The following is a 27,500-nucleotide window of genomic DNA, read 5'->3' on the forward strand; positions in this document are numbered from 1 at the left end:
AGTTTGCTGCAAAGAAAAGTCTTTATCTTGAATATTGCTAATAATCTGCCCTAAAATCATGAAATTCAATTTCTTTTGTCTTTTTCATTGTAAGACATTTCTTTGACTAGCATCCTCTTCCCTTCGCGTTAATATTTCCCCTTTAACATCTTTCTTTCTTTTAGCAATTTTTACCTTCTCGTCTATTTCCACCATCATTCTTTCTCTCTCTTTGATTCCTCTTTACTTTTTCTTTCATCGTCTTCCTTCTTTTTTTTCCATTTCTACCCCTCCCAGAAGTTCCACTAACTCTTTCATCATCTGATTGGTGATATCTTACCCCAGCTTCCCCTCTACAATTTACTCCACTCCTTGACCCCCCTACAATCTATCCCACTTCTGGACCCTCCTTACAATCTACCCCACTCCTGGACCCCTCTTCTGACCCCCCCCCCCTACAATCTACCCCACCTCTTGACCCCCTTCTTGACCCCCTCACCTACAATTTTCCCTGATAAAGTTCCCTTTATCTGTTGTTTCATTTCCAGGATCAGTTACAGACCAATTCATTGCTGTGTCTTTCCTACGACTCGGATTATAAAGGCTTTTATTTTGACATTGATATTAATTTTCTATAAAGTGTATTACATGCTTTATAATGCCGTATTTTATAGTATTCTTATTTAATTAATTTCTGGAGTATATGAAAAGTTTGATACAGTTGTATACGACATCGGTGTAATATTACCTAATAATGTTCTCTTAGTAACTTACTTCAGTTCCATCAGAGAAGGACGCCATTATAAAAAAAAAAAAGAAAATGGAAAAGTCCTGTGGCAAATAAAGGCGATTTTATATCCTATTTTTTTCCTCGCCGGTCAATTAATGTCTCTAAACTTGAACTATACGTGGAAGTATAGTTCAAGTTCAAGTTCAAGTTCCACGTATAGTTCAAGTTTAGATTCTCTGACTTTTTTTTTTTTTTTTTTTTTTTTTTTTTTTTTTTTTTTGTGGTGTCGGTCCTAAAATGATCGTTGGAGTTCTGCCATGCGACGTCCAAGATATATTAAAAGCCACTTAGAAAATATGAAGGACAGTCTCTGTCTGCCACAGTAGAGGAAAACCTTCCCTCTTTTCGGATAGGATAATGATGCATTTTATTACTCCGGCTTAGTTCACGTAGTTTGCTGTCAAAGAAACGGGTTTATAGAAGAAATGTTTATAGAGGGGAGAAAAGGTGTAACCAAGATAAAGAAAACTCTGGGGAAATCCTCAGAGGCCTTCAGCTCTAATTGGCAATGGGAGGAGAAGAAGAAGTTGAAGAAGAAAAGGAAGAAGAAACCTGCTGACGCGAGGGTACGCAGTGTTACCAGAAGCGCGAGGATGGAAGAGGTGACTAAACCTGCTCTCACAGACGGAAGGGAAATACAGCAGCGTTCGGTAACTTGAAAAATAATTTTCTCCTTTCCTCCCTTTTTTCTTATTCAAAGATTTCTAGTTCCATTATTTTTCTTCGGATCCCTTCAAGTGGCAGCTGGTTGTGTAGCGTCGCAGCAACAGCAGTTAGAAACATTTATTTTCCAACTTTGCCCGTCCGGTAATATTGGAAGTCTCGTGGCAAACTTGTGGCAACACTGAAAGTTTAAATGAACACGACTCTTAACAGCGGTGGCTGCCTCCTGTGTTTTCTCATCCTTGTACGCAGATTGGTGGTGTCTCTGCCAAAGGAGTTGGCCCAGTTTTGTCTCTGGGGTGATTCCTAAAGATATTTGAGACCTGATGGTGGAAAGAAGCTGTTGGTTATCCTTTTGTTTGCATTGGTGTTGTTTGCGAAGCAAATATATCAAGGGAAGAACAATAAAAAAGTCTTTTAAGTTTACATGTTATTGCTGTACCGAAGCGGAAGGAAAATATAGACATGTTTTTGAAATAGCATTTATTGTTTTTTGTTTTCTTCATCCATTAATCATGTGCATGAAGGTTTGCTATACTTTATTGCATAGGATGGAGAGGATTTTGAAAATTACATTATTATAGGTTCCAAGACTCCAAAGATCAATAATTCGAGTATTGGGACGTAAATGGATATATGCGAGCTTATTATTAGTAAATTGTCACAAATTTGGTTGTCACAGCACAAATAAATGAAAATAGCAAAGAAACAGAAGACATTACGGATGAAGGTTGAATGATCTTAGATATATTACGTTAGGATAGGTTATGTTAGGTTAGGATAAAAGTTGAAATGAAAATTAGGATTTCACTCAAGTTAGTCTACATTTCCCTTTGTAGAATGACCCAAAAATAGGTGGGAAGGATCAAGGAGATATGATGTATTAGAAACATTGAGTCTGTCCTTTTAGCTCGGAAACATTTCCTACTAGCTAATTGGTTGGATTATTTTGTCCTACCAATCAGCTAGTAGGAAACCTTTCCGAGCTAAAAGGGTACCCCTGCTATTCAGTGCAAATGCGCACCATTAAAATAATTGAGTATAGTGTAATGAGTATAGATTTCATAATTATTTTTATATTTCATAAATTCTATGAATATTTCATAAAGGTAATTAGGTGATATTAAGATAATCAGGTTTGTGACTCTGAAGAAAGTGACTCATCTTAAATGGAGAATAAAGAGAGGTTTGTTCAAAGAAAACCTAAAGTAAATTGACATAAATATAAAGAAAGTTTAGAGGAAGCTCAGAAGCAAAGACGCTCGCTGGAGTAATCTAGAATATTCTAGAATAATCTGAAAATATTTTTTGCTTCTAAGAGCTTAAGAATTAAAAAAAAAAATAAATATAAATATTTTTGTTTCATATGTGGGTTGGCAAAAGGATGTTTTCAAAAGAAAAAAAATCAGTGATCAGAGACAGTGAAGGAAAAATCTGTTGTTTTCGAAGCCCAAAAATACAAAAAATGAAGCTGTATTTGTTATATTTCTAACATGTGCAGCACAAAAGTCTCAGACATGTCCATCCACTCCTGTCTGTTTATGGTCTTTCAATTAATGTCCATGTATTGTCTGTCATTTTCATTAAATGTCCTGCCCATGTCAATTTATTTTTCTTACAAGTTGTTAGAATATCCTCTACTTTAGTTTGCTCTCCTATCCACGTTGCTCTTTTTCTGTCTCTTGGTGTTATTCCCATCATTATTCCTTCCATAGCTCTTTGAGTTGTAACTAGCCTATGTTCTAAAGCTTTAGTAAGGCTCTAAGTTTTTAGTGCATAAGTTTATACCGTTAGGACCATCTGATTAAGTACCTTTCTTCTTAAAAACAGTGGCATTGTGTGTGTATGGTTGCATGTATGTATATATATATATATATATATATATATATATATATATATATATATATATATATATATATATATATATATATATATATATATATTCACACACACACACACACACACATATATATATATATATATATATATATATATAGATAGATAGATAGATAGATAGATAGATAGGTGTGTGAGCGTGCGCGCGTGTAAGGAATTACGAAATATGCATAAATGTAACAATGAAGCAACACTACCTTTTGTACATTGAATTATGATATGGTTGTTAAAGTCTTTTTCAAACGACCCTGATTTGCGATGTGTGTTTGTGGCTAGTTAGTTCATAACAGTGTCGTCAGCCTAGATCTGCCTGAGTCACCTGCAACCATTGCCCGTCCCTCTCTGGGCCTACCGTGGGTAGAAAACAGCTTTTTTTTCAGTATGTATTTATCTGGTCAAATTAGACAAGAATATATTCCCTTCAGAATGATACAATCGAAATTATTTTGTTTTTGGTGAAAGTACCGGTGATAAAATCAAGCTTTTTGTCATGTTTTTTTTATTCCCCTGGGTAAGAGAGCCCATTCTAGATCAGGAACAGGAAATTTTGTATATACTGCAGCCGGGAGGGAAAGTGCTTCATCAAAAAATCTTGTGTGGATCAGCCTCATGCAAGGGCAGGGATGGAGCACCTTCTGAAATTTTGAGTTTTGTTGCTGACATGACTCATCCATCATCTTTAGTTTGACCTAATGGTTTCCACGCTGGATATGCAGACAGAAAAACATTTCTTTTACGTCGCAGATTTTTTCAAAGGCAACAGGACATATGAAACGAATGCTTTTAATAAACTTTGCCTTTGTCAAACTCCTCCAACAAACATTTTTGATTCAGGTAACGTTAATTGTTTCGATGTGGAAAAGTTGGAAAAGTTTAAAAACACGAGTTCTCATATTCTTTCATTCTTTGTGAAGTTGCCAGAAGAATCTTTTAACTGGTTAGATTTATGATGAATGTTTTCAGCCAATGACATTGAAGTTCATCGTGATTGGCTAAACAGTTGACCGATTAAATACATTGACCAATCAGGGGTAAGATAGAAGATTGATAGATAATAGATGTGTATAATTACCGCCTTTAAAATGAAAAGAATATACATTTTATTTCTTACAATATTATTCTGGATAAAATGAACCGAGCAGGGCCTGATCTGGAATAGACTTGGTTCCATGTGAAATGTAATTGATCCTTTGAAGATAAAAAGAGAAATAGTGAGAAGTCTTCACCTAATGATTTAGGATATGTAAGGCTGATAAAAAGGATGACTTACTGGGTTAGCGTTGCAATAGCATTTATAACCATTGCGGGTTCAAATTTCATTTAAGAAGGAGAATTTGTTTATTTCAGTAAAAAGAGGTTCCTACAACATGATGTCGAGATGTTAACTGTTATTGTTATTATTATGTATATATATATATATATATATATATATATATATATATATATGTATATATATATATATATATATATATATATATATCCCTTTCTGAGTGGGGTTAAATCCCTTTCTGAGTGGGGTTAACTTAACGTGGTGAAAGGGTTTGTGTATTGCCATGATCAGCAAAGCTGGCGTAGTCAGGGCCACCCTCACTAGGTTGGTTTGCTGTTAGCAATCAGACTAAAGTGTACCAACCGTGTTTCACACAATTGTACACAATTCCTTCTGTATATATTATGCTTGTATCTTCGCTCTTCCCTCGCACTATAACGAACATGAAAATTCATGTCTGGTTTTTCCTCTGTAATATTGTCTGTCTTGTGAACTTGTTATGTCCTGTTGCCTTGAGGTTTTGTATATAAGGAGAATGTTCTACAATAATATAACTCAGTCGTTTCCAACCTGCCTTTGAGTTCATAGCCTTACTCGGCGCCGTCGCATTGGTGACCCCGGAAGTCGCCTCGCTCCCACTGCCTTCCACCCCCACCTCCCTAGCCCCTCCATCGTTGGTACTATGACGGAGACGGACTCTACTACATCTACAGCAGTTGGCGCCGCGGCCGCCCCATTGAAACTTTCACCGTTCTCCAGCAGAGAAGCGTTTGCTTGGTTTCAACGCGCTGAAGTCCACTTTCGTATCAGGGGCGTGACTCGCTCCACCACCAAAGCGGATTATGTTCTCGCGGCGATACCCGAGGACACCTTCCCAGAAATATCCGACTGGCTTTGTGAACAAGGAGACACCCCAATAGCGTATGACGCCCTCAAAACATACCTTCTGCAGCAGTACTCGCCGTCGCCAGCCGCCAGTATAGCAAAGCTTTTTCAGCTCTCGCAACAACCGTTGGGGGACCAACGGGCTTCGCTTGCCCTCAGGGAAATGACCAGTATCGCTCGCCTTCAACCTGGCGCAGACGGCTCTCCTCGTGAGGTGAACCTACTCCGTGCCCTTTGGATACTCCGTTTACCTGAACCTGTACACGCTGCCATACCCGATGTCGATAGTTTACCCATAAAGGACTTGATGACCAAAGCCGACGCCCTTATGGACAGCCACTTCAAGACCTCCATCAACGCCTCCACCCCTGACAACGAGGATGCCTATTCAACGTCAACCGAAGCTGACATGAATGCCGTAGGACATACACGCCTACCCCGTGACGTGCCGAAGCGGCGACAAAGCCGCCCACCACCCACCAATCGCTCACTCCCCAACGAACGACTTCTACAGCCACTTACTACCTCCCATCCGCCGCAGTTTTGCTACTACCACTTCAGATTCGGGGCAACCGCGAAGAAATGTGCCAAAGATTGTCAGTGGCCAAAAAACGTGTAAGTAGGCCATCGCTTGTGGCGGTGGCCTCCCATGTTTCTAATCTTTTCTTTTTACAGGATGCAGGAACGGGCGTGCGATTTTTGGTAGACACGGGTGCTTGTCGTTCTCTTTTGCCAAGGAAACTCTTCAAGGCACAACGTAGTCTGTCTGCATCTGCCGACGTCCGCTTGGTAGCTGCCAACGGATCTGCGATACCCACCTACGGTTACGAGAACCTCACATTATCGTTCGGAAACGGTAAATTCAATTGGAAGTTTCTCGTTGCTGACGTCACAATGCCAATCCTCGGTGTGGATTTCCTCTCTCATTTCCACCTTCTGGTCGATGTCGCCCACCGACGATTGGTCAACGCAGACTCGTACTTGTCGACACCTCTTCAACCCGCCCCCTCTAACCTCGCTCTCCACATCAGCGCACCCACGGATGCCTACGCCCACCTCCTCACGTCGTACCCGGAAGTTTTCCGTCCAGAACTTCACCAAACGCCCACGGTTCCTGCCAAGCACGGTATTTATCACCATATCAAGACGACGGGACCCCCAGTCTTCGCAAAATTCAGACGTCTGGCACCGGAACGATTGGCAGCCGCCAAACAGACGTTCGCCGAAATGGAGAAATTGGGCCTTTGCTAAAAGGCCTCCAGCCCATGGTCGTCGCCCTTACACATCGTTCTGAAGAAAGACGGCTCCCTCCGTCCGTGCGGGGATTACAGGCGCCTGAACATGCAAACAGAACCGGATCACTACCCCCTCCCAAACATTGCCGATGTAACCTCCTACCTGCACAAAGCGAAGGTTTTCTCTACGCTCGACCTCCTGAAGGGGTATTATCAGGTGCCTTTGAACCCAGAAGACATCCCCAAGACTGCCATCACCACTCCGTTTGGCACATACACCTTCAATTACTCCTGTTTTGGCCTTCGTAATGCTGGGGCAACGTTTCAACGTCTCATGGATGGCATCTTAGGGGACCTCCCTTTTTGTGTATGTTATGTGGACGACATACTTGTGTTCTCCTCCTCAAAAGAGGAACACCTCCGTCACCTGCGCATCGTGCTCGACCGCCTGCAACAAAACGGCCTTGTAGTCCGGTACGACAAGTGTACCTTTGGCGCCAACGAAGTGTCGTTCTTAGGGCACCGTATCACTCCTGAAGGAGTCCATCCCCTCCCTGAGAAGGTAGCAGCCGTTCAGAATTTCCCCGTGCCCTCGACCGTCAAAGCTCTGCAGGAATTCTTGGGCATGATCAACTATTATCACCGTTTTCTGCCAGCCATTGCCGCCACTCTTGCTCCCCTCTACGCCTCCCTCAAGGGCAAGCCAAAGGACCTGAAGTGGGGTCCCCTTCAAGAAGCAGCCTTCTGCAATGCAAAGAAGGCCCTATCAACTGCTGCGGCTCTCACTTTTCCTATCCCACACGCCCCTCTCCTTCTCTCCACCGATGCCAGCGACGTCGCTATTGGTGCAGTACTCGAGCAGGTGGTCAAAGGCTCGCCCCGCCCATTGGCCTTCTTCAGCAGAAAACTGTCCAAGACAGAATCGGGTTATTCTACCTTTGATCGAGAATTGCTGGCGGTGCACTTGGCTGTCCGTCACTTTCGCCATTTCTTAGAAGGTACGGCCTTCGTCATTCGCACAGACCACATGCCTCTGGTGCACGCCTTCACTCGACAGTATGACGCCTGGTCCGCCCGTCAACGCCGACATCTCTCCGCCGTGGCTGAATACAATTGCACCCTCCAATACGTCCCTGGGAAAATGAATCCCGTTGCCGACGCCCTGTCAAAAAACACGTTGGCTGCCGTTCAACTGGGATTGGATTACAACGCCCTGGCTGAAGCCCAACGGCAGGATCCAGAGTATCAAGCTTGTAGGTCATCCTGCACGTCCCTCCGTTGGGAAGATTTTCCCCTCGAAGACTCCAACACCACCCTCCTCTGTGACGTCAGTACTGGTAGACCGCGACCTTGGATTCCTGCTCCCATGCGCCGACAGGTGTTTGATATCATCCACAGCCTTTCACATCCCTCGTGCCGTTCTACTGCACAGCTGCTGAAGGCAAAGTTCATTTGGCATGGCATTTCTAAGGATGCTAAGGATTGGGTCCGCGCCTGTACTTCTTGCCAAACTTCCAAAGTACATCGACACACGGATTCAGGAGTGGGCACCTTTCCTCAACCTCAGCGTCATTTCGCACACATTCACGTCGACGTTGTAGGCCCCGTACCCACATCACAAGGACATCGTTACCTGTTTACTGTCATCGACCACTCCACTCGTTGGCCTGAAGCCATTCCCATGGAAACTGCAACGTCCGCCTCATGTACATCTGCCTTACTCTCTGGATGGATTTCAAGATTCGGTATCCCTGAGCATATTACTTCTGACAGGGGAACCACCTTCACCTCTCATTTGTGGACGTCATTAGCGAATCTCCTGGGCATCACCCTACATCAGACAACGGCCTACAACCCCGCTGCCAATGGAATGGTTGAACGTTTTCATCGCACCCTCAAAGCAGCTTTGATGTCTGCTGCAAGGATTGCAACTGATTTACTCAGCTTCCCTGGGTCCTCCTTGGACTATGGACCACTCCTAAAGACGCCCTCGACGTCTCGGCAGCTGAAATGGTGAATGGCGATCCGTTGGTCGTCCCTGCCGAATTTTTTCCTTCTACAACCTCCTCCGACGATCTCCAGCGCATACGTCACGTCGTGGGAAAATTTACTCCGTGCCGCCAGACTTACAAGCCCCCAGCGAAGCATCACATACCAACGGACTTGCACTCTGCAACGCACGTCTTCCTGCGCAACGACACCAGCAAGCCACCACTAACGCCCCCTTACACGGGCCCTTTCCTTGTGATCCGACGCAGTCCGAAAGCATTCCTCCTAAACATGCGGGGCAAAGAAGACTGGGTCTCCATTGATTGTCTAAAACCTGCTTATCTTCTGCCAGATGACCCGCCTACAGTTCGCCTCTCTAGATCAGGGCGCCCTATTTAACATGTACAGTATGTCATTTTTAGGGGGGGGGGAGCCATGTACCAACCGTGTTTCACACAATTGTACATAATTCCTTTTGTATATATTACGCTTGTATCTTCGCTCTTCCCTCGCACTAAAACGAACATGAAAATTCATGTCTGGTTTTTCCTCTGTAATATTGTCTGTCTTGTGAACTTGTTATGTCCTGTTGCCTTGAGGTTTTGTATATAAGGAGAAGGTTCTACAATAATATAACTCAGTCGTTTCCAACCTGCCTTTGAGTTCATAGCCTTACTCGGCGCCGTCACAAAAGTCTCCTACCATCATCAATCCGCACTGGCCGTGGTGATGAAAACTGGCCATACCCCAGACATGAATAAAGATATGCGTAAGGCCTTTGCCCTTCAATGGACGAGAAACAGGCACATTTGTTGTTTTTCATATATATATATATATATATATATATATATATATATATATATATATATATATATATATATATATATATATATAGCCGCAAAACATTCAATCCATTAAATTTGAAATATTATTCACCTTTATAAACAGCCCCTTAACCTTATCATCTCTCTCACAATTCAGTCTGCATTCTTACTCTTCCCGAATTAAAATGAGAGAGAGAGAGAGAGAGAGAGAGAGAGAGAGAGAGAGAGAGAGAAACCTTCCTCTCCCGTCTCTTTACTCTGGTGAACTTGTCCCGCTGTTGACTCCAGGTGTCTCTTCGACAGGTAAGTAACGATTTGGATTCGAGGTGTTGAAGAGCAAAGGTCAACAACAGTCAGGTCAACTTTCTTGGGGGAAAGTTTCCTTGAGATCGGTTGTTTGTGTTGCCATCAACTTTGATTGTTGTTTTATGGGAGTTTGGATGCTATTCTATGGAGTATATGGTTTTATGATATTTTCAAAGAAGGGTTATATTTAATGTTATTCTATGGGGTTGTGGATGGTATTCTATGGAGTATATGGCTTTATGGTATTTTCAAAGAAGGATTAGGCCTACATTCAATGTTTTGTGGTTGATTAGAAGTTTCATAGATGATTATTTTGAATGTTTAGTATTCTATTTGATGATTTCATTAAATGGCAGTCTATAGATGTTTGGTATTCTGGTGACTGAGTTTTCTTAAAGGTTTTTCGTGACGTGTTTAGTATTCTGGAATGTGTCTCTCTAAATCACGTCAGTTTATAATTCGTATTTAAAACTCACTCATTGCAACTATCTGTGAATAGAATTAGATTCATATTGGATCGTAGTAAGTTTCCGAAACCCGCCCCACCTTCCCCCCTCTTTTATCCGGTATTAAAGGCTTCCATAGGTGTTACCTTTCCGCTATAACACTTTTGTTATAAAGGTCTTCCATTAATAGAAGAGGCAAGAGGCAGTGACATGCCTCAAGACTGACTATATATACATATGATCAGCGTCCAAATCTCTTCTTCATTAAGCTAGGACCCGGTAGGGTCAGGCAATGGCTGTTGATGACTAAGCAGGTAGACCTATAGGCTCCCCAACCAACGCCCCTTTCCGTAGCTCACAAGGATGGTGAGGTTGCATACGACTATTAGATGTCGAGTTTGGGTGGGTCTTGAACCCCAGTCCAGTTGATCGCCTGGCAGGAACGTTTACAGTAGGAAAGACGAAGAGGTTGTTCACCAACTTGGTTGAGATGATCTATTATATTCTTGATTTGGTGGTATTCGCTCCTTCTTCTTTCCTTTACCTGCCGACATTATGCAATGCTCCGTGCTGGTTTAAAGCTAGATTAAATTTGGCTTAAGCCTGTTCTAAGAATGGGTTCAGACTGCCTTAAGTAGATTTCAAGACTGGCTTAATTAAGACTCTGTACTCATCTCAGGCCGGCCAAATGCAGGTTTAAAATGGGCATAAGACTGGCTTTAGGCTGGCATAAGATTGATTACAAGCTGGCTTAAGTACGTCATTAAACTGTTTTAAGACTTGCTTTATGCTAGCTGAAAGCATTATTCAGTCTAGATTTCCAGTTGTATTAGCACTGACAGAGTAACTCTCTTAGGCTGGCTAGTGCAGAAAGTTCTTGACCCCAATGGTGAAAGGATCTATTTATCCACACAATTACAGACCAATCCAAATGCTTCTTAATTTCACTGACCAAGAGACTAGTAATATACTGAGGGTTGCGGTGGCCTATTGGAAACGTCCCTGCTTAAGATCGCCGAAATGGGGTTCGAGTCCCGCTCAAACTCAATAATTTCTTGTAGTGTCTACAAGTTCACCATCCTTGTGAGTTAAGCATGGGATTTTATGAAACCCTAGAGGAATACTGGCTTTGTCATCAGTTTCCATTGTTTGGCCCACCCTGGTCCAGCTTGGGTGGAGAGGGAGCCTGGGCACTAATCATATGTACATATGGTCAGTCTCTAGGGTCTTGTCACTGTCCCCTGCCTCTGCCATTCATGAGTGGCCTTTAAACCTTTAAACACTGGAGCCTGATAGATAATCGAGGAAAATAATCAAAGAAATTACTACTTAAATGTACGGTTTCATCTCTCTCTCTCTCTCTCTCTCTCTCTGTAATTTTCTCTCTATGTCATAAATTCCATCCCTTTCTTTTCTTACCTTTAGACCCTCTCTCTCTCTCTCTCTCTCTCTCTCTCTCTCTCTCTCTCTCTCTCTCTCTCTCTCTCTCTCTCTCTCTCTCTCATTAGTTTTACCCTGGTTTCTCTCTGTAATTTTCTCTCTATGTCATAAATTGCATCCCTTTCTTTTCTTACTTTTAGACTCTCTCTCTCTCTCTCTCTCTCTCTCTCTCTCTCTCTCTCTCTCTCTCTCTCTCTCTCTCTCTCTCATTAGTTTTACCCTGGTTTCTCTCTGTAATTTTCTCTCTATGTCATAAATTGCATCCCTTTCTTTTCTTACTTTTAGACCCTCTCTCTCTCTCTCTCTCTCTCTCTCTCTCTCTCTCTCTCTCTCTCTCTCTCATTCTAAGTAAAACGCCGAAACACATTCTTATGTAGCTAGGGTATCAGAAACTGACAGCTCAGCTGGTCCTTATCAGCAGGCTTTCTTCAGCTGGTCCTTATCAGCAGGCCTTCTTCAGCTGGCATTTATCTGTTTTGACACTTTCCGTCGGCATTCTCTTATCTTATTTTCTGGGACTTTTTGATGTTACTCTTTTTCTTTCTTTCCTTGTTGTTTCTATAAAAAAATGTAAGCTACACTGTTAAAAATAAACGTAATTTTAATGGCAAATTCTCCGTAGAAATATGCTGTTCTTAGTCGTATTTCAGTAAAATAAAGACGACCGTAATTTTACCATACTTTGTTATAATCTTTTACGGTTTTGTGACCGTATTATCACTCCTTAATATCAATATATCCGTTTTTAAAACGGTATATGCCTGGCAACATTTATTCCATGATTTATAGTTTTTTTTTTTTTTGAGGCAAAATTTTAGCAATCTACACATGAAGTGAAATAGAGTAAACCAACCAAAAGTACTTACTTCTATCAATTGTAAAGTACAGATACTTTCCATAGTATATATATATAGAATTAATCAAATATCTAATTGATAACTAAATACTTAGATAGAAATAGGCATAAAATAGCATATGATTAGATAAGGACAAAATGAACGACAATGCTAATCCCTATTAAGGGGAAGAGATAAATCAGCTTAAATCCAGGGACGATTTGTTTTGGATTAACCAATGGCTATAAGAGTAAAGTCTCCATTAGGGCTTCCAATTTGAAATTCTCATGCAGAAAATTTTTGCATTTATTGTTGGTTGAATTTTTATTAAAGATGATTTCTTGAATAGATATCTTATGTAGGTAAAGAAAGAAACAGTTTAGTCTACATTACGTAATTGTCACAATGTATAGCTGCGTGTGTGTGTGTGTGAGAGAGAGAGAGAGAGAGAGAGAGAGAGAGAGAGCGATTGGCGGACCTGTGTGCAAGAGAGAAAGAGAACGAAAGACTCTTTCAATGTAGAGTGTATGAGGAGAGGGACTGTTTGTATATTTCATATGTGAGAGAGAGAGAGAGAGAGAGAGAGAGAGAGAGAGAGAGAGATTTGTCTTCTAATCCCTGTGTGAGGTCAAAGCGAGCTCTGTACAGCAGGTCTCGAAACGAGCCAATCTGACGCAATTTGGAAACGGGACCAGAGCTCGTCCCGAAGCAAAGTTGATAATTCCAATGGCTATTATGACGCAATCAGACCTAATCAAAGCAAAAGGGGTTGGGCGTCTCCCCTTCCGGAGACAATTATTGAGAAAGGAAGCCAATATTCTCCTGGGAAAGGAAATGTTTGGATCAGAAGAGGGGGAACATTTATTTGGCTTCTTCTTCTCCTGGCGGCATCTAGGAGGAATTGGGCATTGTTTCGTGGAGGGGAGGGGGGCGGTATTGGAGGAGGGGGAAGGGTGAAGGGTGTGAGATTGGACTGTTGGGACTTGTTTGTAATCTACATCGATTAGGCATTGGAAGATGAGGAAATAAGGATGGGAAGATTAGAAAACAGGTTTGAGATATATGTCCATAAGTCATGGTTAGTTGATTGGTTCAATCTTCTCTATGCTATTCACACATATATATATATATATATATATATATATATATATATATATATGTATATATATAGTGTTTGTATGTTTGTTTGTGTGTGTGGGTGTAATATAATACCTAGGGAAAATATAACGCAAAAGGTATCACCAAAACCCACCACATCCTCATTTCCATATCTTCTTTTAATAGGCAAATCAATATCTCCATTTGGATCAGACAAACGTCAACCCTCCAATTTTTTTGAATAGAAATATCACTATTGTTGTCCGTTCATCTCCATCGATGCATTGAAAGAAAAAAATAAAATTATCTTTTTTTTACAGGTGGTCCGTCATGTCAATCATTTGGAGTCCCTTCCTCATTTTGCTGATGTCAGCAAAGGCAATCGCAGCTGCTCAGGTCACGGAAGGTTCTCCTTTCTGTAGGCTTACTGGCAGCCATCTTGATTGCGACTTCAAGAACTATGATGATGTGAGTATTCACTTATGATTATTTATTCTATTGATATCAAGACTTTGCTAAACGTTCCATTACTTGTATAACCTTCTACTCTTAGTCTTATTATTACCTCCTTCAACGAAGTTGGGAGGAGAGAATGTTTTCGCCCCTGTTTGTCCGTTTGTTTGTTTGTGAACAACTTCCTGGCCATAATTCTACTCAAAGAATAGTAAAACTTTCAGGGATTAATTGTTATGATAAAAGTTCAGTGTCAAGGTCGAGCAAAAGGACGACCGAATTAACCTTAACCTTAACCTCAAGTTCACACATGGTTGTCACACAGATCTCGAAGACGCCTATGATCTAAATTGATTCTAGGAAAGGCAATGTGGTTTCTTGAAATAAGCTGCCGTGACGGAGGTCTGCACTCTGAGTGCTTTTCTAGTTAGATTATTATTATTATTATTATTATTATTCCTTGCTAAGCTACAACCCTAGTTAAAAATGCAGGTTACTAAAAGACTAATGGCTCCATCAGGGAAAATAGCCCAGTGAGGATAGGAACAAATAGAATATCTTTCAAGCTTAGAAAATAATGTGGACGTAATGTCCGCACAGTTTCAAAGGTTAACATACCTTTGTAGTATTTCTCCATTAGTTACTCTATATATATATATATATATATATACATATATATATATATATATGTATATACAGTATATATATATATATATATATATATAGAGAGAGAGAGAGAGAGAGAGAGAGAGAGAGAGAGAAGATTCTTTCTTCCTCAGATTTTAGAGAAGTTCTATAAAACAAAATAAATTCACCAGCTTTGTGATCTACAATAAATCCTTCATTTACTTCATAATATCTTCTGGTTATCAGAACTATTTCATTTCACTTGAAGACACCACTGAGGACCATCTTTATTTGCAGCAATAGCTTTCTAAGTTCCCCAGAAGTCCCATTGTGTTTCTTTTCGTTGACTTTTGAAATGACTTTTGTTTCAAAAGCTACGAAGAAAAGGATCTAATCCTCATCGCCAATAAATCTTCCCCCGAGGTAAAGGGATTCTGGTTCAACTCTTATCCTATATATATATATATATATATATATAGATATATATATATATATATATATATATCCCTTTCTGAGTGGGGATACCTTAATGAGGTAAAAGGGTTTGTGCACCGCCATGTTCAACAAAGCTGTACTAGTCAGGGCCACCCATACTGTTGGCCATCGTGGGAATGAAAACTGGCCAAACCCCAGACATGAATTGACATGTCTGAGGCCTTTCTCCTGCAGTGGAGTAGAAACAGCTGCAATTGTGGTTGTTGCATATATATACAGTATGCATACATGCATACTTATATATACACATAACCATTTGTGTGTTTATATCCCTTTATTATCTATGTGTAACTTCTGTGTAACAACGATAGCCAATTGGTGTTTCCATACGTAAACATGCCACCCTACCCCACCCTGAGATCAGCCTCTCTGAACCCTGGACTGTGCCTTTAGTCCTCTTAGGTAGAGTTCTTTGCAAGATGTCTCTGATATCCTGTGATAGTACTAACTCTTCAAATCCAGCCTTTAGCCTGCATTCATGTCCCAGCAATGAGCCCCAATCTTATAATGATCATTCCCGTCTTATCATCAGTATCAATACTAGATTGTGATGTTTATTGGGTAGTGCAACTTTGTCAGCTGTTACTCCAAAAAAAAAAACATTAAAAATGTTAAGCTATCTACGGTATCTTGTGATTTTACAGAATTGTTTTTAATCACCAGATAGTGCAGGTGGGGCTGACCTCTGGAAGATCACTCGACAGGGTTATCATCCGTTCAGCTATGAGAGTCGAGGTGAGAGTTGATATCTGCGTGAATTTATCGTTCGTCAACGTTCGTCGTGTGACACTCAAGGAGCCCGGCAGTCTGAGCGATCCGGTCCACCCCTTGAAGGATTGCTCGAATATGAATGTTATCATTTACAACTCCTCAGTTGAAAAACTTCCCTTGAATACTCGTGGGATATCAGTGACGTCATCGTACATCAGTCATCTAACGCTGCCCCGTCTGAGAGGATATATAGTGTCCAATTTTTCAGTGTTTGGGATCGTCAATATAAGCGAAGCAGTCACCAATCAAACTTTATACTTCAAGGACTGTTATCCAAAATCTAATTAAATTAGAAATGAATTCGAAAACAAGTGTTTATCTTGTTAATACAACAGTTCTTCATTGTCGTCCAAACGCCTTATCATTTGGAAATGGATCTTCACTTCTCATGATTCCAAGTGAAGGGCTTAACTTGAGTGGACCAGTTGATTTGAAACCAGGTTCTCTTGTGAATATTTACGGGCCTGCGCATAAAATCAGCTTTGTGGTATCTGGTAAAAGTCAATCAGAAAATCTAAATGCAGGCACCAAATATACTCTAACTGAGAGACCTTTGTCAATTAATGAAACCTTATTTGGAGACAGCACTCTGCATTCTCCTTCTGCTCCCAGGAAATTTATATCTTAGCTTATGTTTTATGAAATCAAGGACTGGGTCCTCTATCTTTTCTAATTATCTGTTAGTGAATGAGAAGACTAGTAAATGAAACAAATAGTATCACTTTTATGTCTATTTTTCTGATTATTGTACACACAGTCTCAGAGAACAGACCTGGAGGTCCTTTACTTGACCACAGCTTATGGGATGAAAAGTCCTTTTATGAAAAAAGCTAAGAAAAGTGGCAAAGGGTAAAAAGAACCTCTTTAGAAATTGGTCATTACATTGGGGTCACAACTCTTTAAGTAAAATTTAGTACAATGTCATTTGAAACCTTATAAGGATTCCTAATACAGCATGTTTATCCTCAAATATCTCTTTAGTATTGATATCTGTGTTAAATTCGTGTACCAATAGTGGAAGAAAGACTAGATATCCTCAGAAGCAAAGTTGATTGTCTTTTCAACTAAATGAAAATTAAAATCCTCTTCACTTGATTTTGCTGAAGAAGTTCTAGAAAAATAGACAAATACTTTGCTCTACATATAGACTAAATATGAGGGACTCGAACCCGTTTTATGTCTTTGAATTATATGAGCAGAGACACAAAAATGTTACTTATCTTAATTTAGTTACTAATCTACGTAAATTTTTATTACCATGCCAAAACTTTATTATGGTGGATTAACTCTTTAGGAACCAATGTGCGATATACTAAATCTTTTACTTAGATTAATTTAATAAAATTTCTAGAGAAAATATTTTTTTTTTCTGGAACCATAGAAAATGAACGACAGTCTAATGGTTCGTCAGGTTGACTGAATTTATTCAAAGAACCACTGAAGCTCCCTTCTTACAGATCAGCTGTCACTAAAAGTGTAGAATGCCTCAGACTTCTCTTATTCATTTACTGCTAATGCTGGCAAGTTTCTTATATTCAATACTAATCATTATCATTCATGAGAGTCTGGTCGAATTTCCAGGTCTATCAACACTAAGTTTAGATTTGACAAAAACTAACCAAAGTTTTATTAGATAAATACTAAAACTGCAAGACACAAATAGCTTAAGAGATAAAAGGAAGCCACTTGTACAGGGAACACATTACTCTTTACCATATCACATGTATATTATATCTTACCCATCCATGTTTGCCAATGGTTATACTCATATAAGCGGATGAGCAACCTGGTGGAGTAATCAGAGCTTTGAGTGTGGAGGAAATCACGGGCAGCAGGTGACGGATTGGGTTTAAGGCTATAGACAAATTGTCTCATTGGATTTTACTCCTGATACCTGGCGGTTGATCTTACTAGAATTAGTATGGACCGGCAGGGGTCACTTGCCTTAGTTAGATAGGTACTGTGCATCACAAGGAACTGGCTATCCTTTGATGAATCTAACCAATGAATCCCCTGAGGCCCTTTGCGTCAGTAAGCGTAGGAGGAGATGATGATCATGATGATCATGATCATGATTACATGTATTCCCAACCAAATAATAGGAGAGCCTGTTATGACACATGAGAATTATTAAGGGATTTGCATCTTTAAGAGAAAATGATGGATGAACTTGCTTATTGTACAATAAAATGCATCTATATAACAATTCTCAATAATTAGAAAGTTGAATCCCACCATTAATGCCTTACTTATGTTGTTACTCGTCATATTCCATCCACGTGGACTATTTTTACTGATGAATCGTAAAGGTAATTTGATCATTACATATTAAGTATAGTATAGTAGCTTTTGTCGCAGCTGACCACTTTTTTCAAAGTTTTGGAGTGTTTCTTTCTTAATTCTATATATTCATCTCTCTCTCTCTCTCTCTCTCTCTCTCTCTCTCTCTCTCTCTCTCTCTCTCTCTCTCTCTCTCTCTCTAACATTAGCTGTGGTTGCCAAAGGCACTGGATATATAAATCTGAAGCGATGGTTTATCGTCCAAATTCCCCCCACCTCTCTCTCTCTCTCTCTCTCTCTCTCTCTCTCTCTCTCTCTCTCTCTCTCTCTCTCTCTCTCTCTTCCCGAGGTGTTATTCCCTTCTGGCGGACAACAGGTGGTCTTTCTCGAGGTACTCGCCCATCTGTTTCGGTTGCAATATTTTCCCCGTTTTTCAATTTTTTTAGTTTCCCCTTCTCGTGCGTAAGCTTTTTCTTTCTATTTTCTCCAATAAAAGGTCCAGTTTTTGCGTTTATTTTCTCACTTTCCCCCTGCTTTGAAAATGGGATATACTTTACGACGCCATTGTCCTTTTATATTTCTAGAAATTTTTATGCAGTGTGTACGAAGAAAAATGTCAGTTAGACTAAATCGGAGGAAATGGAGTATAAAAGAACAAAAGTTTTGCGCATGCAACCTGCGGAAGCAGAAGATTATGATTGTACTCTTTGGATTTTCTGGTAGAATAAAGCTCCCTTGGTTATCTAATTAGATATTTTTAGTATTTACGATCCCTCGGCTTTAGTTTTTCTGTTTTTATTCATATGATGATTATTATTCTCTGGACCTCATTAGTAAGTATCCATCATGCTAATTTGCCTCCAGAAATTGTAGATGTTTAGCAGGATTAATCTTAATGTTTTTTTTAAAGAAAAATAGATAAAAACATGACATGTAATGCGAAGGATAAATAATAGAGGAGTATTAAGAATAACAAAATGGATCCATAGAGACTGCAAAATAGCAGGGGAAGAAAGAGAAGATGGTGTATTGACGAGCTAAAAAAAGTTTGCGTGTGTGGACAGGCATAGAAAGGCCATAAACAGATGGGAGTGGAAGGACATGTCTGAGGCCTTTAATCTCCAGTGGACTAGAAACGGCTAATGATGATGATCATGATAATTTTTCTCTTTTGAATGACTGTAAAACTTATTCCCGTTGGCAACACCCAGAGATCGGGGTCCCTCTAAGCACCCAAAGTATGAAGTGATCCTTCAAGTCCCTAAAGTCATACTTCAACCCTAGTACTGTTATCTTATCCTTGAGCTCTAAGGAATCCTTGGACTTTGAACTATATCCTACTTTGATCCTACCAACTGTCTTTCGACCCAACGCTGAAGGTTTATCTTCATGACAAGCCCATTTTTCATTAACACTTAGAGAGGTTTGTGCTTGACGAGTTTACGCAACCCGTCTAAAGGACAACTAGATATTTAGATAGATATGCACACACACACACACACACACACACACACACACACACACTCACATGCTCTTTATTGTAAATGAAAGATATCTTATTAAGACTTGGAGAGTTTTATAGATGGTAGTATAAAATAATATGCTTCCAGGAGATATTGATGTCCTTACTGTGTTCCCAGTCCAGAAAACCATTGAAAATTACTCAATATCTTCCTAAGTGAAACCATAAATTGTCTAAAAATGTACACAATGCTTAACTCCTTTGTAAGATTGGTAAAGGAGGACACGAGAACTACCAATTTGTTCTTAACTTTGTCACTCCACAAGTTAAGGGACATGCCAGTTGGGATATTTTTTCACACTTTTGGCCATTTGGACCAGGCCTTGGTACTTGTTAATTGCTCTTAAACAAGGCTATCAAATTGCTTAACCCCAAATAAAAATGTTTATTAACATTTCAGTTTATGTTTGATACATACTTCTGATATAAGTAGCTTAACTGCTCTGGTTGGAGCCCTTGAGCTTATAGCATCATGCTTTTCCAACTTGGGTTGTATCTTAGCTAGTATTAATAATAATAATGATAATAATAAATGACCGCAGGTTACCTGAATGATCTGCTAGCATCATCATCATCATCATCATCTCCTCTTATGCGCAAAGTAGGAGATGGTGAATGGAGAATTATTGAATTAAAAGCTCAAGAAAGAGATGACTGGCAAAGGGCCTGGGTTAGATTTTGCCAGTCATCTCTAACTTGACCTTTTATTTCAATACTTCTCCATTCACCATCTCCTACTTCACGCTCCATTCCTTAGCCATGTAGGTCTGGGTCTTCCAACTCTTCTAGTGTCATGTGGAGCTTAGCTGAACATTTGGTGGACTTGATGGTTTGGAAATGGTTTGGGCATGCTTTTCGCACTCCCCCAGAGAGATTAGTTCTGCTAGCATACGATGAGATATCTGTAAATCACGAGAAATACCTTAAAGATTTGCTATGTTTACATCAGAGTATGAGGTGAAAGTGAAAGGTGCAAAATGTGGCTCCTCTAGCCATACCCAGAGATATTCTTGAAATAGTTTATCTTAATTGCCTATTACTTCTCTTGTTGTTTATTTATTTCCTCGATCTATCTTTCCCTGTTGGAGCCCCTGGGCTTATAGCATCCTGCTTTCCTAACTAGAGTTGTAGCTTAGCTTGTAATAATGATAATAAAAATAATTTGGGGCTCGAGCCAAGTCGTCCTGATGAAAGTTCCTCTAGGCAGCCTTCTACTTGGGATGTGATATACCGGAGAATTTTACCTGCAGATGTATCGCGGGGTTACTACACCCCCCCCCCCCCCGGCCGAGCGAATATATAAACTACCAAAAATATTGAGGTATTCATAGTGTATATAGGATGCTATTAGAGGGTGACTCTAGATATTATAACTTGTCATACTTGCAATAGAACTGTACTTGTAGCTACTTTATTGTTCATACTTTCCCTCTGGGAAAATACTTTTTTTTATTATTATGAACTCCAAATGAGTTAATGCCAAAAAAATAACCCACCACCATCGACATACTATGTTTTGTCAGTTAGACATGGATGGAAAAAAACGCCTTAATCATCATTATTTTCATCAATTTGATTGATAATATCATAATAAACTGTAAAATTCATAATACCATCCACACTTCAGGATTGTGTGTGTAATCGACGAATAGGTTGTGACGGCGCCGAGTAAGGGTGTGAACTCAAAGGCAGATTGGAAACGACTGAGTTACATTATTGTGGAACACTCTCCTTATATACAAAACCTCAAGGCAACAGGACATAACAAGTTCACAAGACAGACAATATCATAGAGGAAAAACCAGACATGAAATTTCATGTACGTTTTAGTGCGAGGGAAGAGCGAAGATACAAGCATAATATATACAAAAGGAATTATGTACAATTGTGTGAAACACGGTTGGTACATGGCTCCCCCCCTAAAAATGACATACTGTACATGTTAAATAGAGCGCCCTGATCTAGAGAGGCGAACTGTAGGCGGGTCATCTGGCAGAATATAAGCAGGTTTTAGACGATCAATGGAGACCCAGTCTTCTTTGCCCCGAATGTTTAGGAGGAATGCTTTCGGACTGCGTCGGATCACAAGGAAAGGGCACGTGTAAGGGGGCGTTAGTGGTGGCTTGCTGGTGTCGTTGCGCAGGAAGACGTGCGTTGCAGAGTGCAAGTCCGTTGATATGTGATGCTTCGCTGGGGGCTTGTAAGTCTGGCGGCACAGAGTAAATTTTCCCACGACGTGACGTATGCGCTGGAGATCGTCGGAGGAGGTTGCAGAAGGAAAAAATTCGGCAGGGACGACCAACGGGTCGCCACACCATTTCGGCTGCCGAGACGTCGAGGGCGTCTTTAGGAGTGGTCCTTAGTCCAAGGAGGACCCAGGGAAGCTGAGTAAACCAGTTGCAATCCTTGCAGCGGGACATCAAAGCTGCTTTGAGGGTACGATGAAAACGTTCAACCATTCCATTGGCAGCGGGGTTGTAGGCCGTTGTCTGATGTAGGGTGATGCCCAGGAGATTCGCTAATGACGTCCATAATTGAGAGGTGAAAGTGGTTCCCCTGTCAGAAGTAATATGCTCAGGGATACCGAATCTTGAAATCCATCCAGAGAGTAAGGCAGATGTACATGAGGCGGACGTTGCAGTTTCCATGGGAATGGCTTCAGGCCAACGAGTGGAGCGGTCGATGACGGTAAACAGGTAACGATGTCCATGTGATGTGGGTAGGGGGCCTACAACGTCGACATGAATGTGTGCGAAACGACGCTGAGGTTGAGGAAAGGTGCCCACTCCTGAATCCGTGTGTCGATGTACTTTGGAAGTTTGGCAAGAAGTACAGGCGTGGACCCAATCCTTAGCATCCTTAGAAATGCCGTGCCAAATGAACTTTGCCTTCAGCAGCTGTGCAGTAGAACGGCACGAGGGATGTGAAAGGCCGTGGATGAGATCAAACACCTGTCGGCGCATGGGAGCAGGAATCCAAGGTCGCGGTCTACCAGTACTGACGTCACAGAGGAGGGTGGTGTTGGAGTCTTCGAGGGGAAAATCCTCCCAACGGAGGGACGTGCAGGATGTCCTACAAGCTTGATACTCTGGATCCTATCGTTGGGCTTCAGCCAGGGCGTTGTAATCCAATCCCAGTTGAACGGCAGCCAACGTGTTTCTTGACAGGGCATCGGCAACGGGATTCATTTTCCCAGGGACGTATTGGAGGGTGCAATTGTATTCAGCCACGGCGGAGAGATGTCGGCGTTGACGGGCGGACCAGGCGTCAGACTGTCGAGTGAAGGCGTGCACCAGAGGCATGTGGTCTGTGCGAATGACAAAGGGCTTACCTTCTAAGAAATGGCGAAAGTGACGGACAGCCAAGTGCACCGCCAGCAATTCTCGATCGAAGGTAGAATAACCCGATTCTGCCTTGGACAGTTTTCTAATGAAGAATGCCAATGGGCGGGGCGAGCCTTTCTCCACCTGCTCGAGTACTGCACCAATAGCGACGTCGCTGGCATCGGTGGAGAGAAGGAGAGGGGCGTGTGGGATAGGAAAAGTGAGAGCCGCAGCAGTTGATAGGGCCTTCTTTGCATTGCAGAAGGCTGCTTCTTGAAGGGGACCCCACTTCAGATCCTTTGGCTTGCCCTTGAGGGAGGTGTAGAGGGGAGCAAGAGTGGCGGCAATGGCTGGCAGAAAACGGTGATAATAGTTGATCATGCCCAAGAAATCCTGCAGAGCTTTGACGGTCGAGGGCTCGGGGAAATTCTGAACGGCTGCTACCTTCTCAGGGAGGGGATGGACTCCTTCAGGAGTGATACGGTGCCCTAAGAACGACACTTCGTTGGCGCCAAAGGTACACTTGTCGTACCGGACTACAAGGCCGTTTTGTTGCAGGCGGTCGAGCACGATGCGCACGTGACGGAGGTGTTCCTCTTTTGAGGAGGAGAACACAAGTATGTCATCCACATAACATACACAGAAAGGGAGGTCCCCTAAGATGCCATCCATGAGACGTTGAAACGTTGCCCCAGCATGACAAAGGCCAAAACAGGAGTAATTGAAGGTGTGTGTGCCAAACGGAGTGGTGATGGCGGTCTTGGGGATGTCTTCTGGGTTCATAGGCACCTGATAATACCCCTTCAAGAGGTCGAGCGTAGAGAAAACCTTCGCTTTGTGCAGGTAGGAGGTTACATCGGCAATGTTTGGGAGGGGGTAGTGATCCGGTTCTGTTTGCATGTTCAGGTGCCTGTAATCCCCGCATGGACGGAGGGAGCCATCTTTCTTCAGAACGATGTGTAAGGGTGACGACCATGGGCTGGAGGCCTTTTGGCAAAGGCCCATTTTTTCCATTTCGGCGAACGTCTGTTTGGCGGCTGCCAATCGTTCCGGTGCCAGACGTCTGAATTTTGCGAAGACTGGGGGTCCCGCCGTTGTCTTGATATGGTGATAAATACCGTGCTTGGCAGGAACCGTGGGCGTTTGGCGAAGTTCTGGACGGAATATTCCGGGTACGACGTGAGGAGGTGGGCGTAGGCATCCGTGGGTGCGCTGATGTGGAGAGCGAGGTTAGAGGGGGCGGGTTGAAGAGGTGTCGACAGGTACGAGTCTGCGTTGACCAATCGTCGGTGGGCGACATCGACCAGAAGGTGGAAATGAGAGAGGAAATCCGCACCGAGGATTGGCATTGTGACGTCAGCAACGAGAAACTTTCAATTGAATTTACCGTTTCCGAATGATAATGTGAGGTTCTCGTAACCGTAGGTGGGTATCGCAGATCCGTTGGCAGCTACCAAGCGGACGTCGGCAGATGTAGACAGACTACGTTGTGCCTTGAAGAGTTTCCTTGGCAAAAGAGAACGACAAGCACCCGTGTCTACCAAAAAACGCACGCCCGTTCCTGCATCCTGTAAAAAGAACAGATTAGAAACATGGGAGGCCACCGCCACAAGCGATGGCCTGCTTACACGTTTTTTGGCCACTGACAATCTTTGGCCCATTTCTTCGCGGTTGCCCTGAATCTGAAGTGGTAGTAGCAAAACTGCGGCGGATGGGAGGTAGTAAGTGGCTGTAGAAGTCGTTCGTTGGGGCGCGAGTGATTGGTGGGTGGTGGGCGGCTGTGTCGCCGCTTCGGCACGTCACGGGGTAGGCGTGTATGTCCTACGGCATTCATGTCAGCTTCGGTTGACGTTGAATAGGCATCCTCGTCGTCAGGGGTGGAGGCGTTGATGGATGTCTTGAAGTGGCTGTCCGTAAGGGCGTCGGCTTTGGTCATCAAGTCCTTTATGGGTAAACCATCGACATCGGGTATGGCAGCGCGTACAGGTTCAGGTAAACGGCGTATCCAAAGGGCACGGAGTAGGTTCACCTCACGAGGAGAGCCGTCTGCGGCAGGTTGAAGGCGAGCGATACTGGTCATTTCCCTGAGTGCAAGCGAAGCCCTTTGGTCCCCCAACGGTAGTTGCGAGAGCTGAAAAAGCTTTGCTATACGGGCGGCTGGCGACGGCGAGTACTGCTGCAGAAGGTATGATTTGAGGGCGTCATACGCTATTGGGGTGTCTCCTTGTTCACAAAGCCAGTCGGATATTTCTGGGAAGGTGTCCTCGGGTATCGCCGCGAGAACATAATCTGCTTTGGTGGTTGAGCGAGTCACGCCCTGATACGAAAGTGGACTTCAGCGCGTTGAAACCAAGCAAACGCCTCTCCGGTGGCGAACGGTGAAAGTTTCAATTGGGCGGCCGCGGCGCCCACTGATGTAGTCTCCGTCATAGTACCATCTATGGAGGGGCGAGGGAGGTGGGGGTGGAAGGCAGTGGGAGCGAGTCGACTTCCGGGGTCACCAATGTGACGGCGCCGAGTAAGGGTGTGAACTCAAAGGCAGATTGGAAACGACTGAGTTATATTATTGTGGAACACTCTCCTTATATACAAAACCTCAAGGCAACAGGACATAACAAGTTCACAAGACAGACAATATCACAGAGGAAAAACCAGACATGAAATTTCATGTACGTTTTAGTGCGAGGGAAGAGCGAAGATACAAGCATAATATATACAAAAGGAATTATGTACAATTGTGTGAAACACGGTTGGTACAAGGTTTGCTTGAAAAGTAAATGGGTGTTACAAACTAATACACACATAAACAAAGCCATTCCAACACTGAAAACCCTGAGAGACACCTCCCACGTCTCGAACTATCGACCTAACCCCGCCAGGACTCCTGGTTGCTGGGAGGAAGGACGCTGGTGAGTGGTACAACACATGAAAATACGCTACTAGGGTTAAAGTGCTGTCACTCACGGCAGCCCATCAGGATTACGGTCTATCTCAAAACCAATGCAAAGTTCTTCAAAAGAAGGCAACTGTGCTTACCCCATACAAAAGGGAAAAAGCAGGCTAATAGAAGAAGATTCTATCTAGGCCTTTGCAGAATACATCATCAATAGTCATGACTCGTTCAGGAACAAACAGAAATGGCCGGAAAACGCTCGCCTTGGGTTATGGATCGTCAAATGTGAGACAAACACAACAGCGATCGTGAAACTTATCTTAACTGTCTTTTCACAAATATATCTAGTTTTATGACATCAACCTCGGCTCGCTTCTTCTTCTTCGTCTTCTTCATCTTCTTCTTGCTTCGTTCAAATGCAGTTCGATCTTCAGGAGAATGAGAGTTTTGACAGAATTGTACGATGTCCATTGGCAGTTTTCCCCTGTCTGTAATCGTCTGAATAAATCTATCTCCATTATACATGACACCATTTTATAATGTCTATCATTGTCTCGCTTTTTATAGGATTCATCTCTCTCTCTCTCTCTCTCTCTCTCTCTCTCTCTCTCTCTTACCTTATCACCAAAACGTTTGCCGTCTGTTACCCATGTTTACCCAGTTGCCTTTTTCCCCTGCGTCTCCTCCTTGGGGTCTTTGTACAGCCGCCTTTTTCGCTTTGCTCTTCAATTTGTTGGACAAATATAGTCTTTTCTGATTGCTTGCCAAGTCGCCTTCTCTATTTTCATTTCTCTCCTTCGCTCATAGTTTTTCTAACAGCGGCTTACACAGGAGTCGAATCTGGGGGCGGGGTGTGGGGTGGAATTTCTTGACTTCTTGGAAAAGCGAGCGAGGGTTGGGGTTGGAAGTCACACATGATCACGCCAAATATAGTAAAAAAGTAAGTGTTTTGATAGTGCCAGCTAAGATATGACGAAGGTTGAAACTCCTTGGGTACCCCCTCTGACCAGGTTATGACTACTCCCTCTTTCCCTCAACCTGAGGGCCTGGGTGAGACAAAGTTTTGAGCGTGGCCGATATATATATATATATATATATATATATATATCTCCAGAGACTTCCTCCTTATGATACAGGGGAGATAAACGCATAAGTATTCCTTTCTCTCCTGCTTTTTCTAGATAGATTCAGCCTTCTGTGCTAAACAGTATCCATATAACCTATTGTCTCAAACACTGGGTTGTGTCATAGTCATAAACTGAACTGTTTATACATTCTTCATCCCTTATTTGCTTTTAGACACTTTAATTCAGGTAAGGTATACCAAAATAATAATTGAAATAAGAATATTAGGGAATTTTTATCTGGTTAATTCTATTTTATTATTTGTTTATCAATGGCCAATCTAAGAAAGTCCTCTGTTTATTGAAATTGATATTGATATAGTTCCTGTCTTTTGAAATAGAAAATAAATGTATC

General features: G+C 42.0%; 2 pseudogenes; one reads left to right on the forward strand and one right to left on the reverse strand.

Moving 5' to 3' along the window:
• LOC137655959 (sarcosine dehydrogenase, mitochondrial-like) overlaps positions 1-10,837 on the reverse strand; it is a 50,537-nt pseudogene extending 39,700 nt beyond the window's left edge.
• The window catches only part of LOC137656023 (uncharacterized), a 315,429-nt pseudogene extending 298,226 nt beyond the window's left edge, over positions 1-17,203 (forward strand).
• Positions 17,204-27,500: the final 10,297 nt, after the last annotated feature.

Source organism: Palaemon carinicauda, chromosome 17, assembly GCF_036898095.1.
Source record: "Palaemon carinicauda isolate YSFRI2023 chromosome 17, ASM3689809v2, whole genome shotgun sequence".
Classification (NCBI taxonomy): Eukaryota; Metazoa; Arthropoda; class Malacostraca; order Decapoda; family Palaemonidae; genus Palaemon; species Palaemon carinicauda.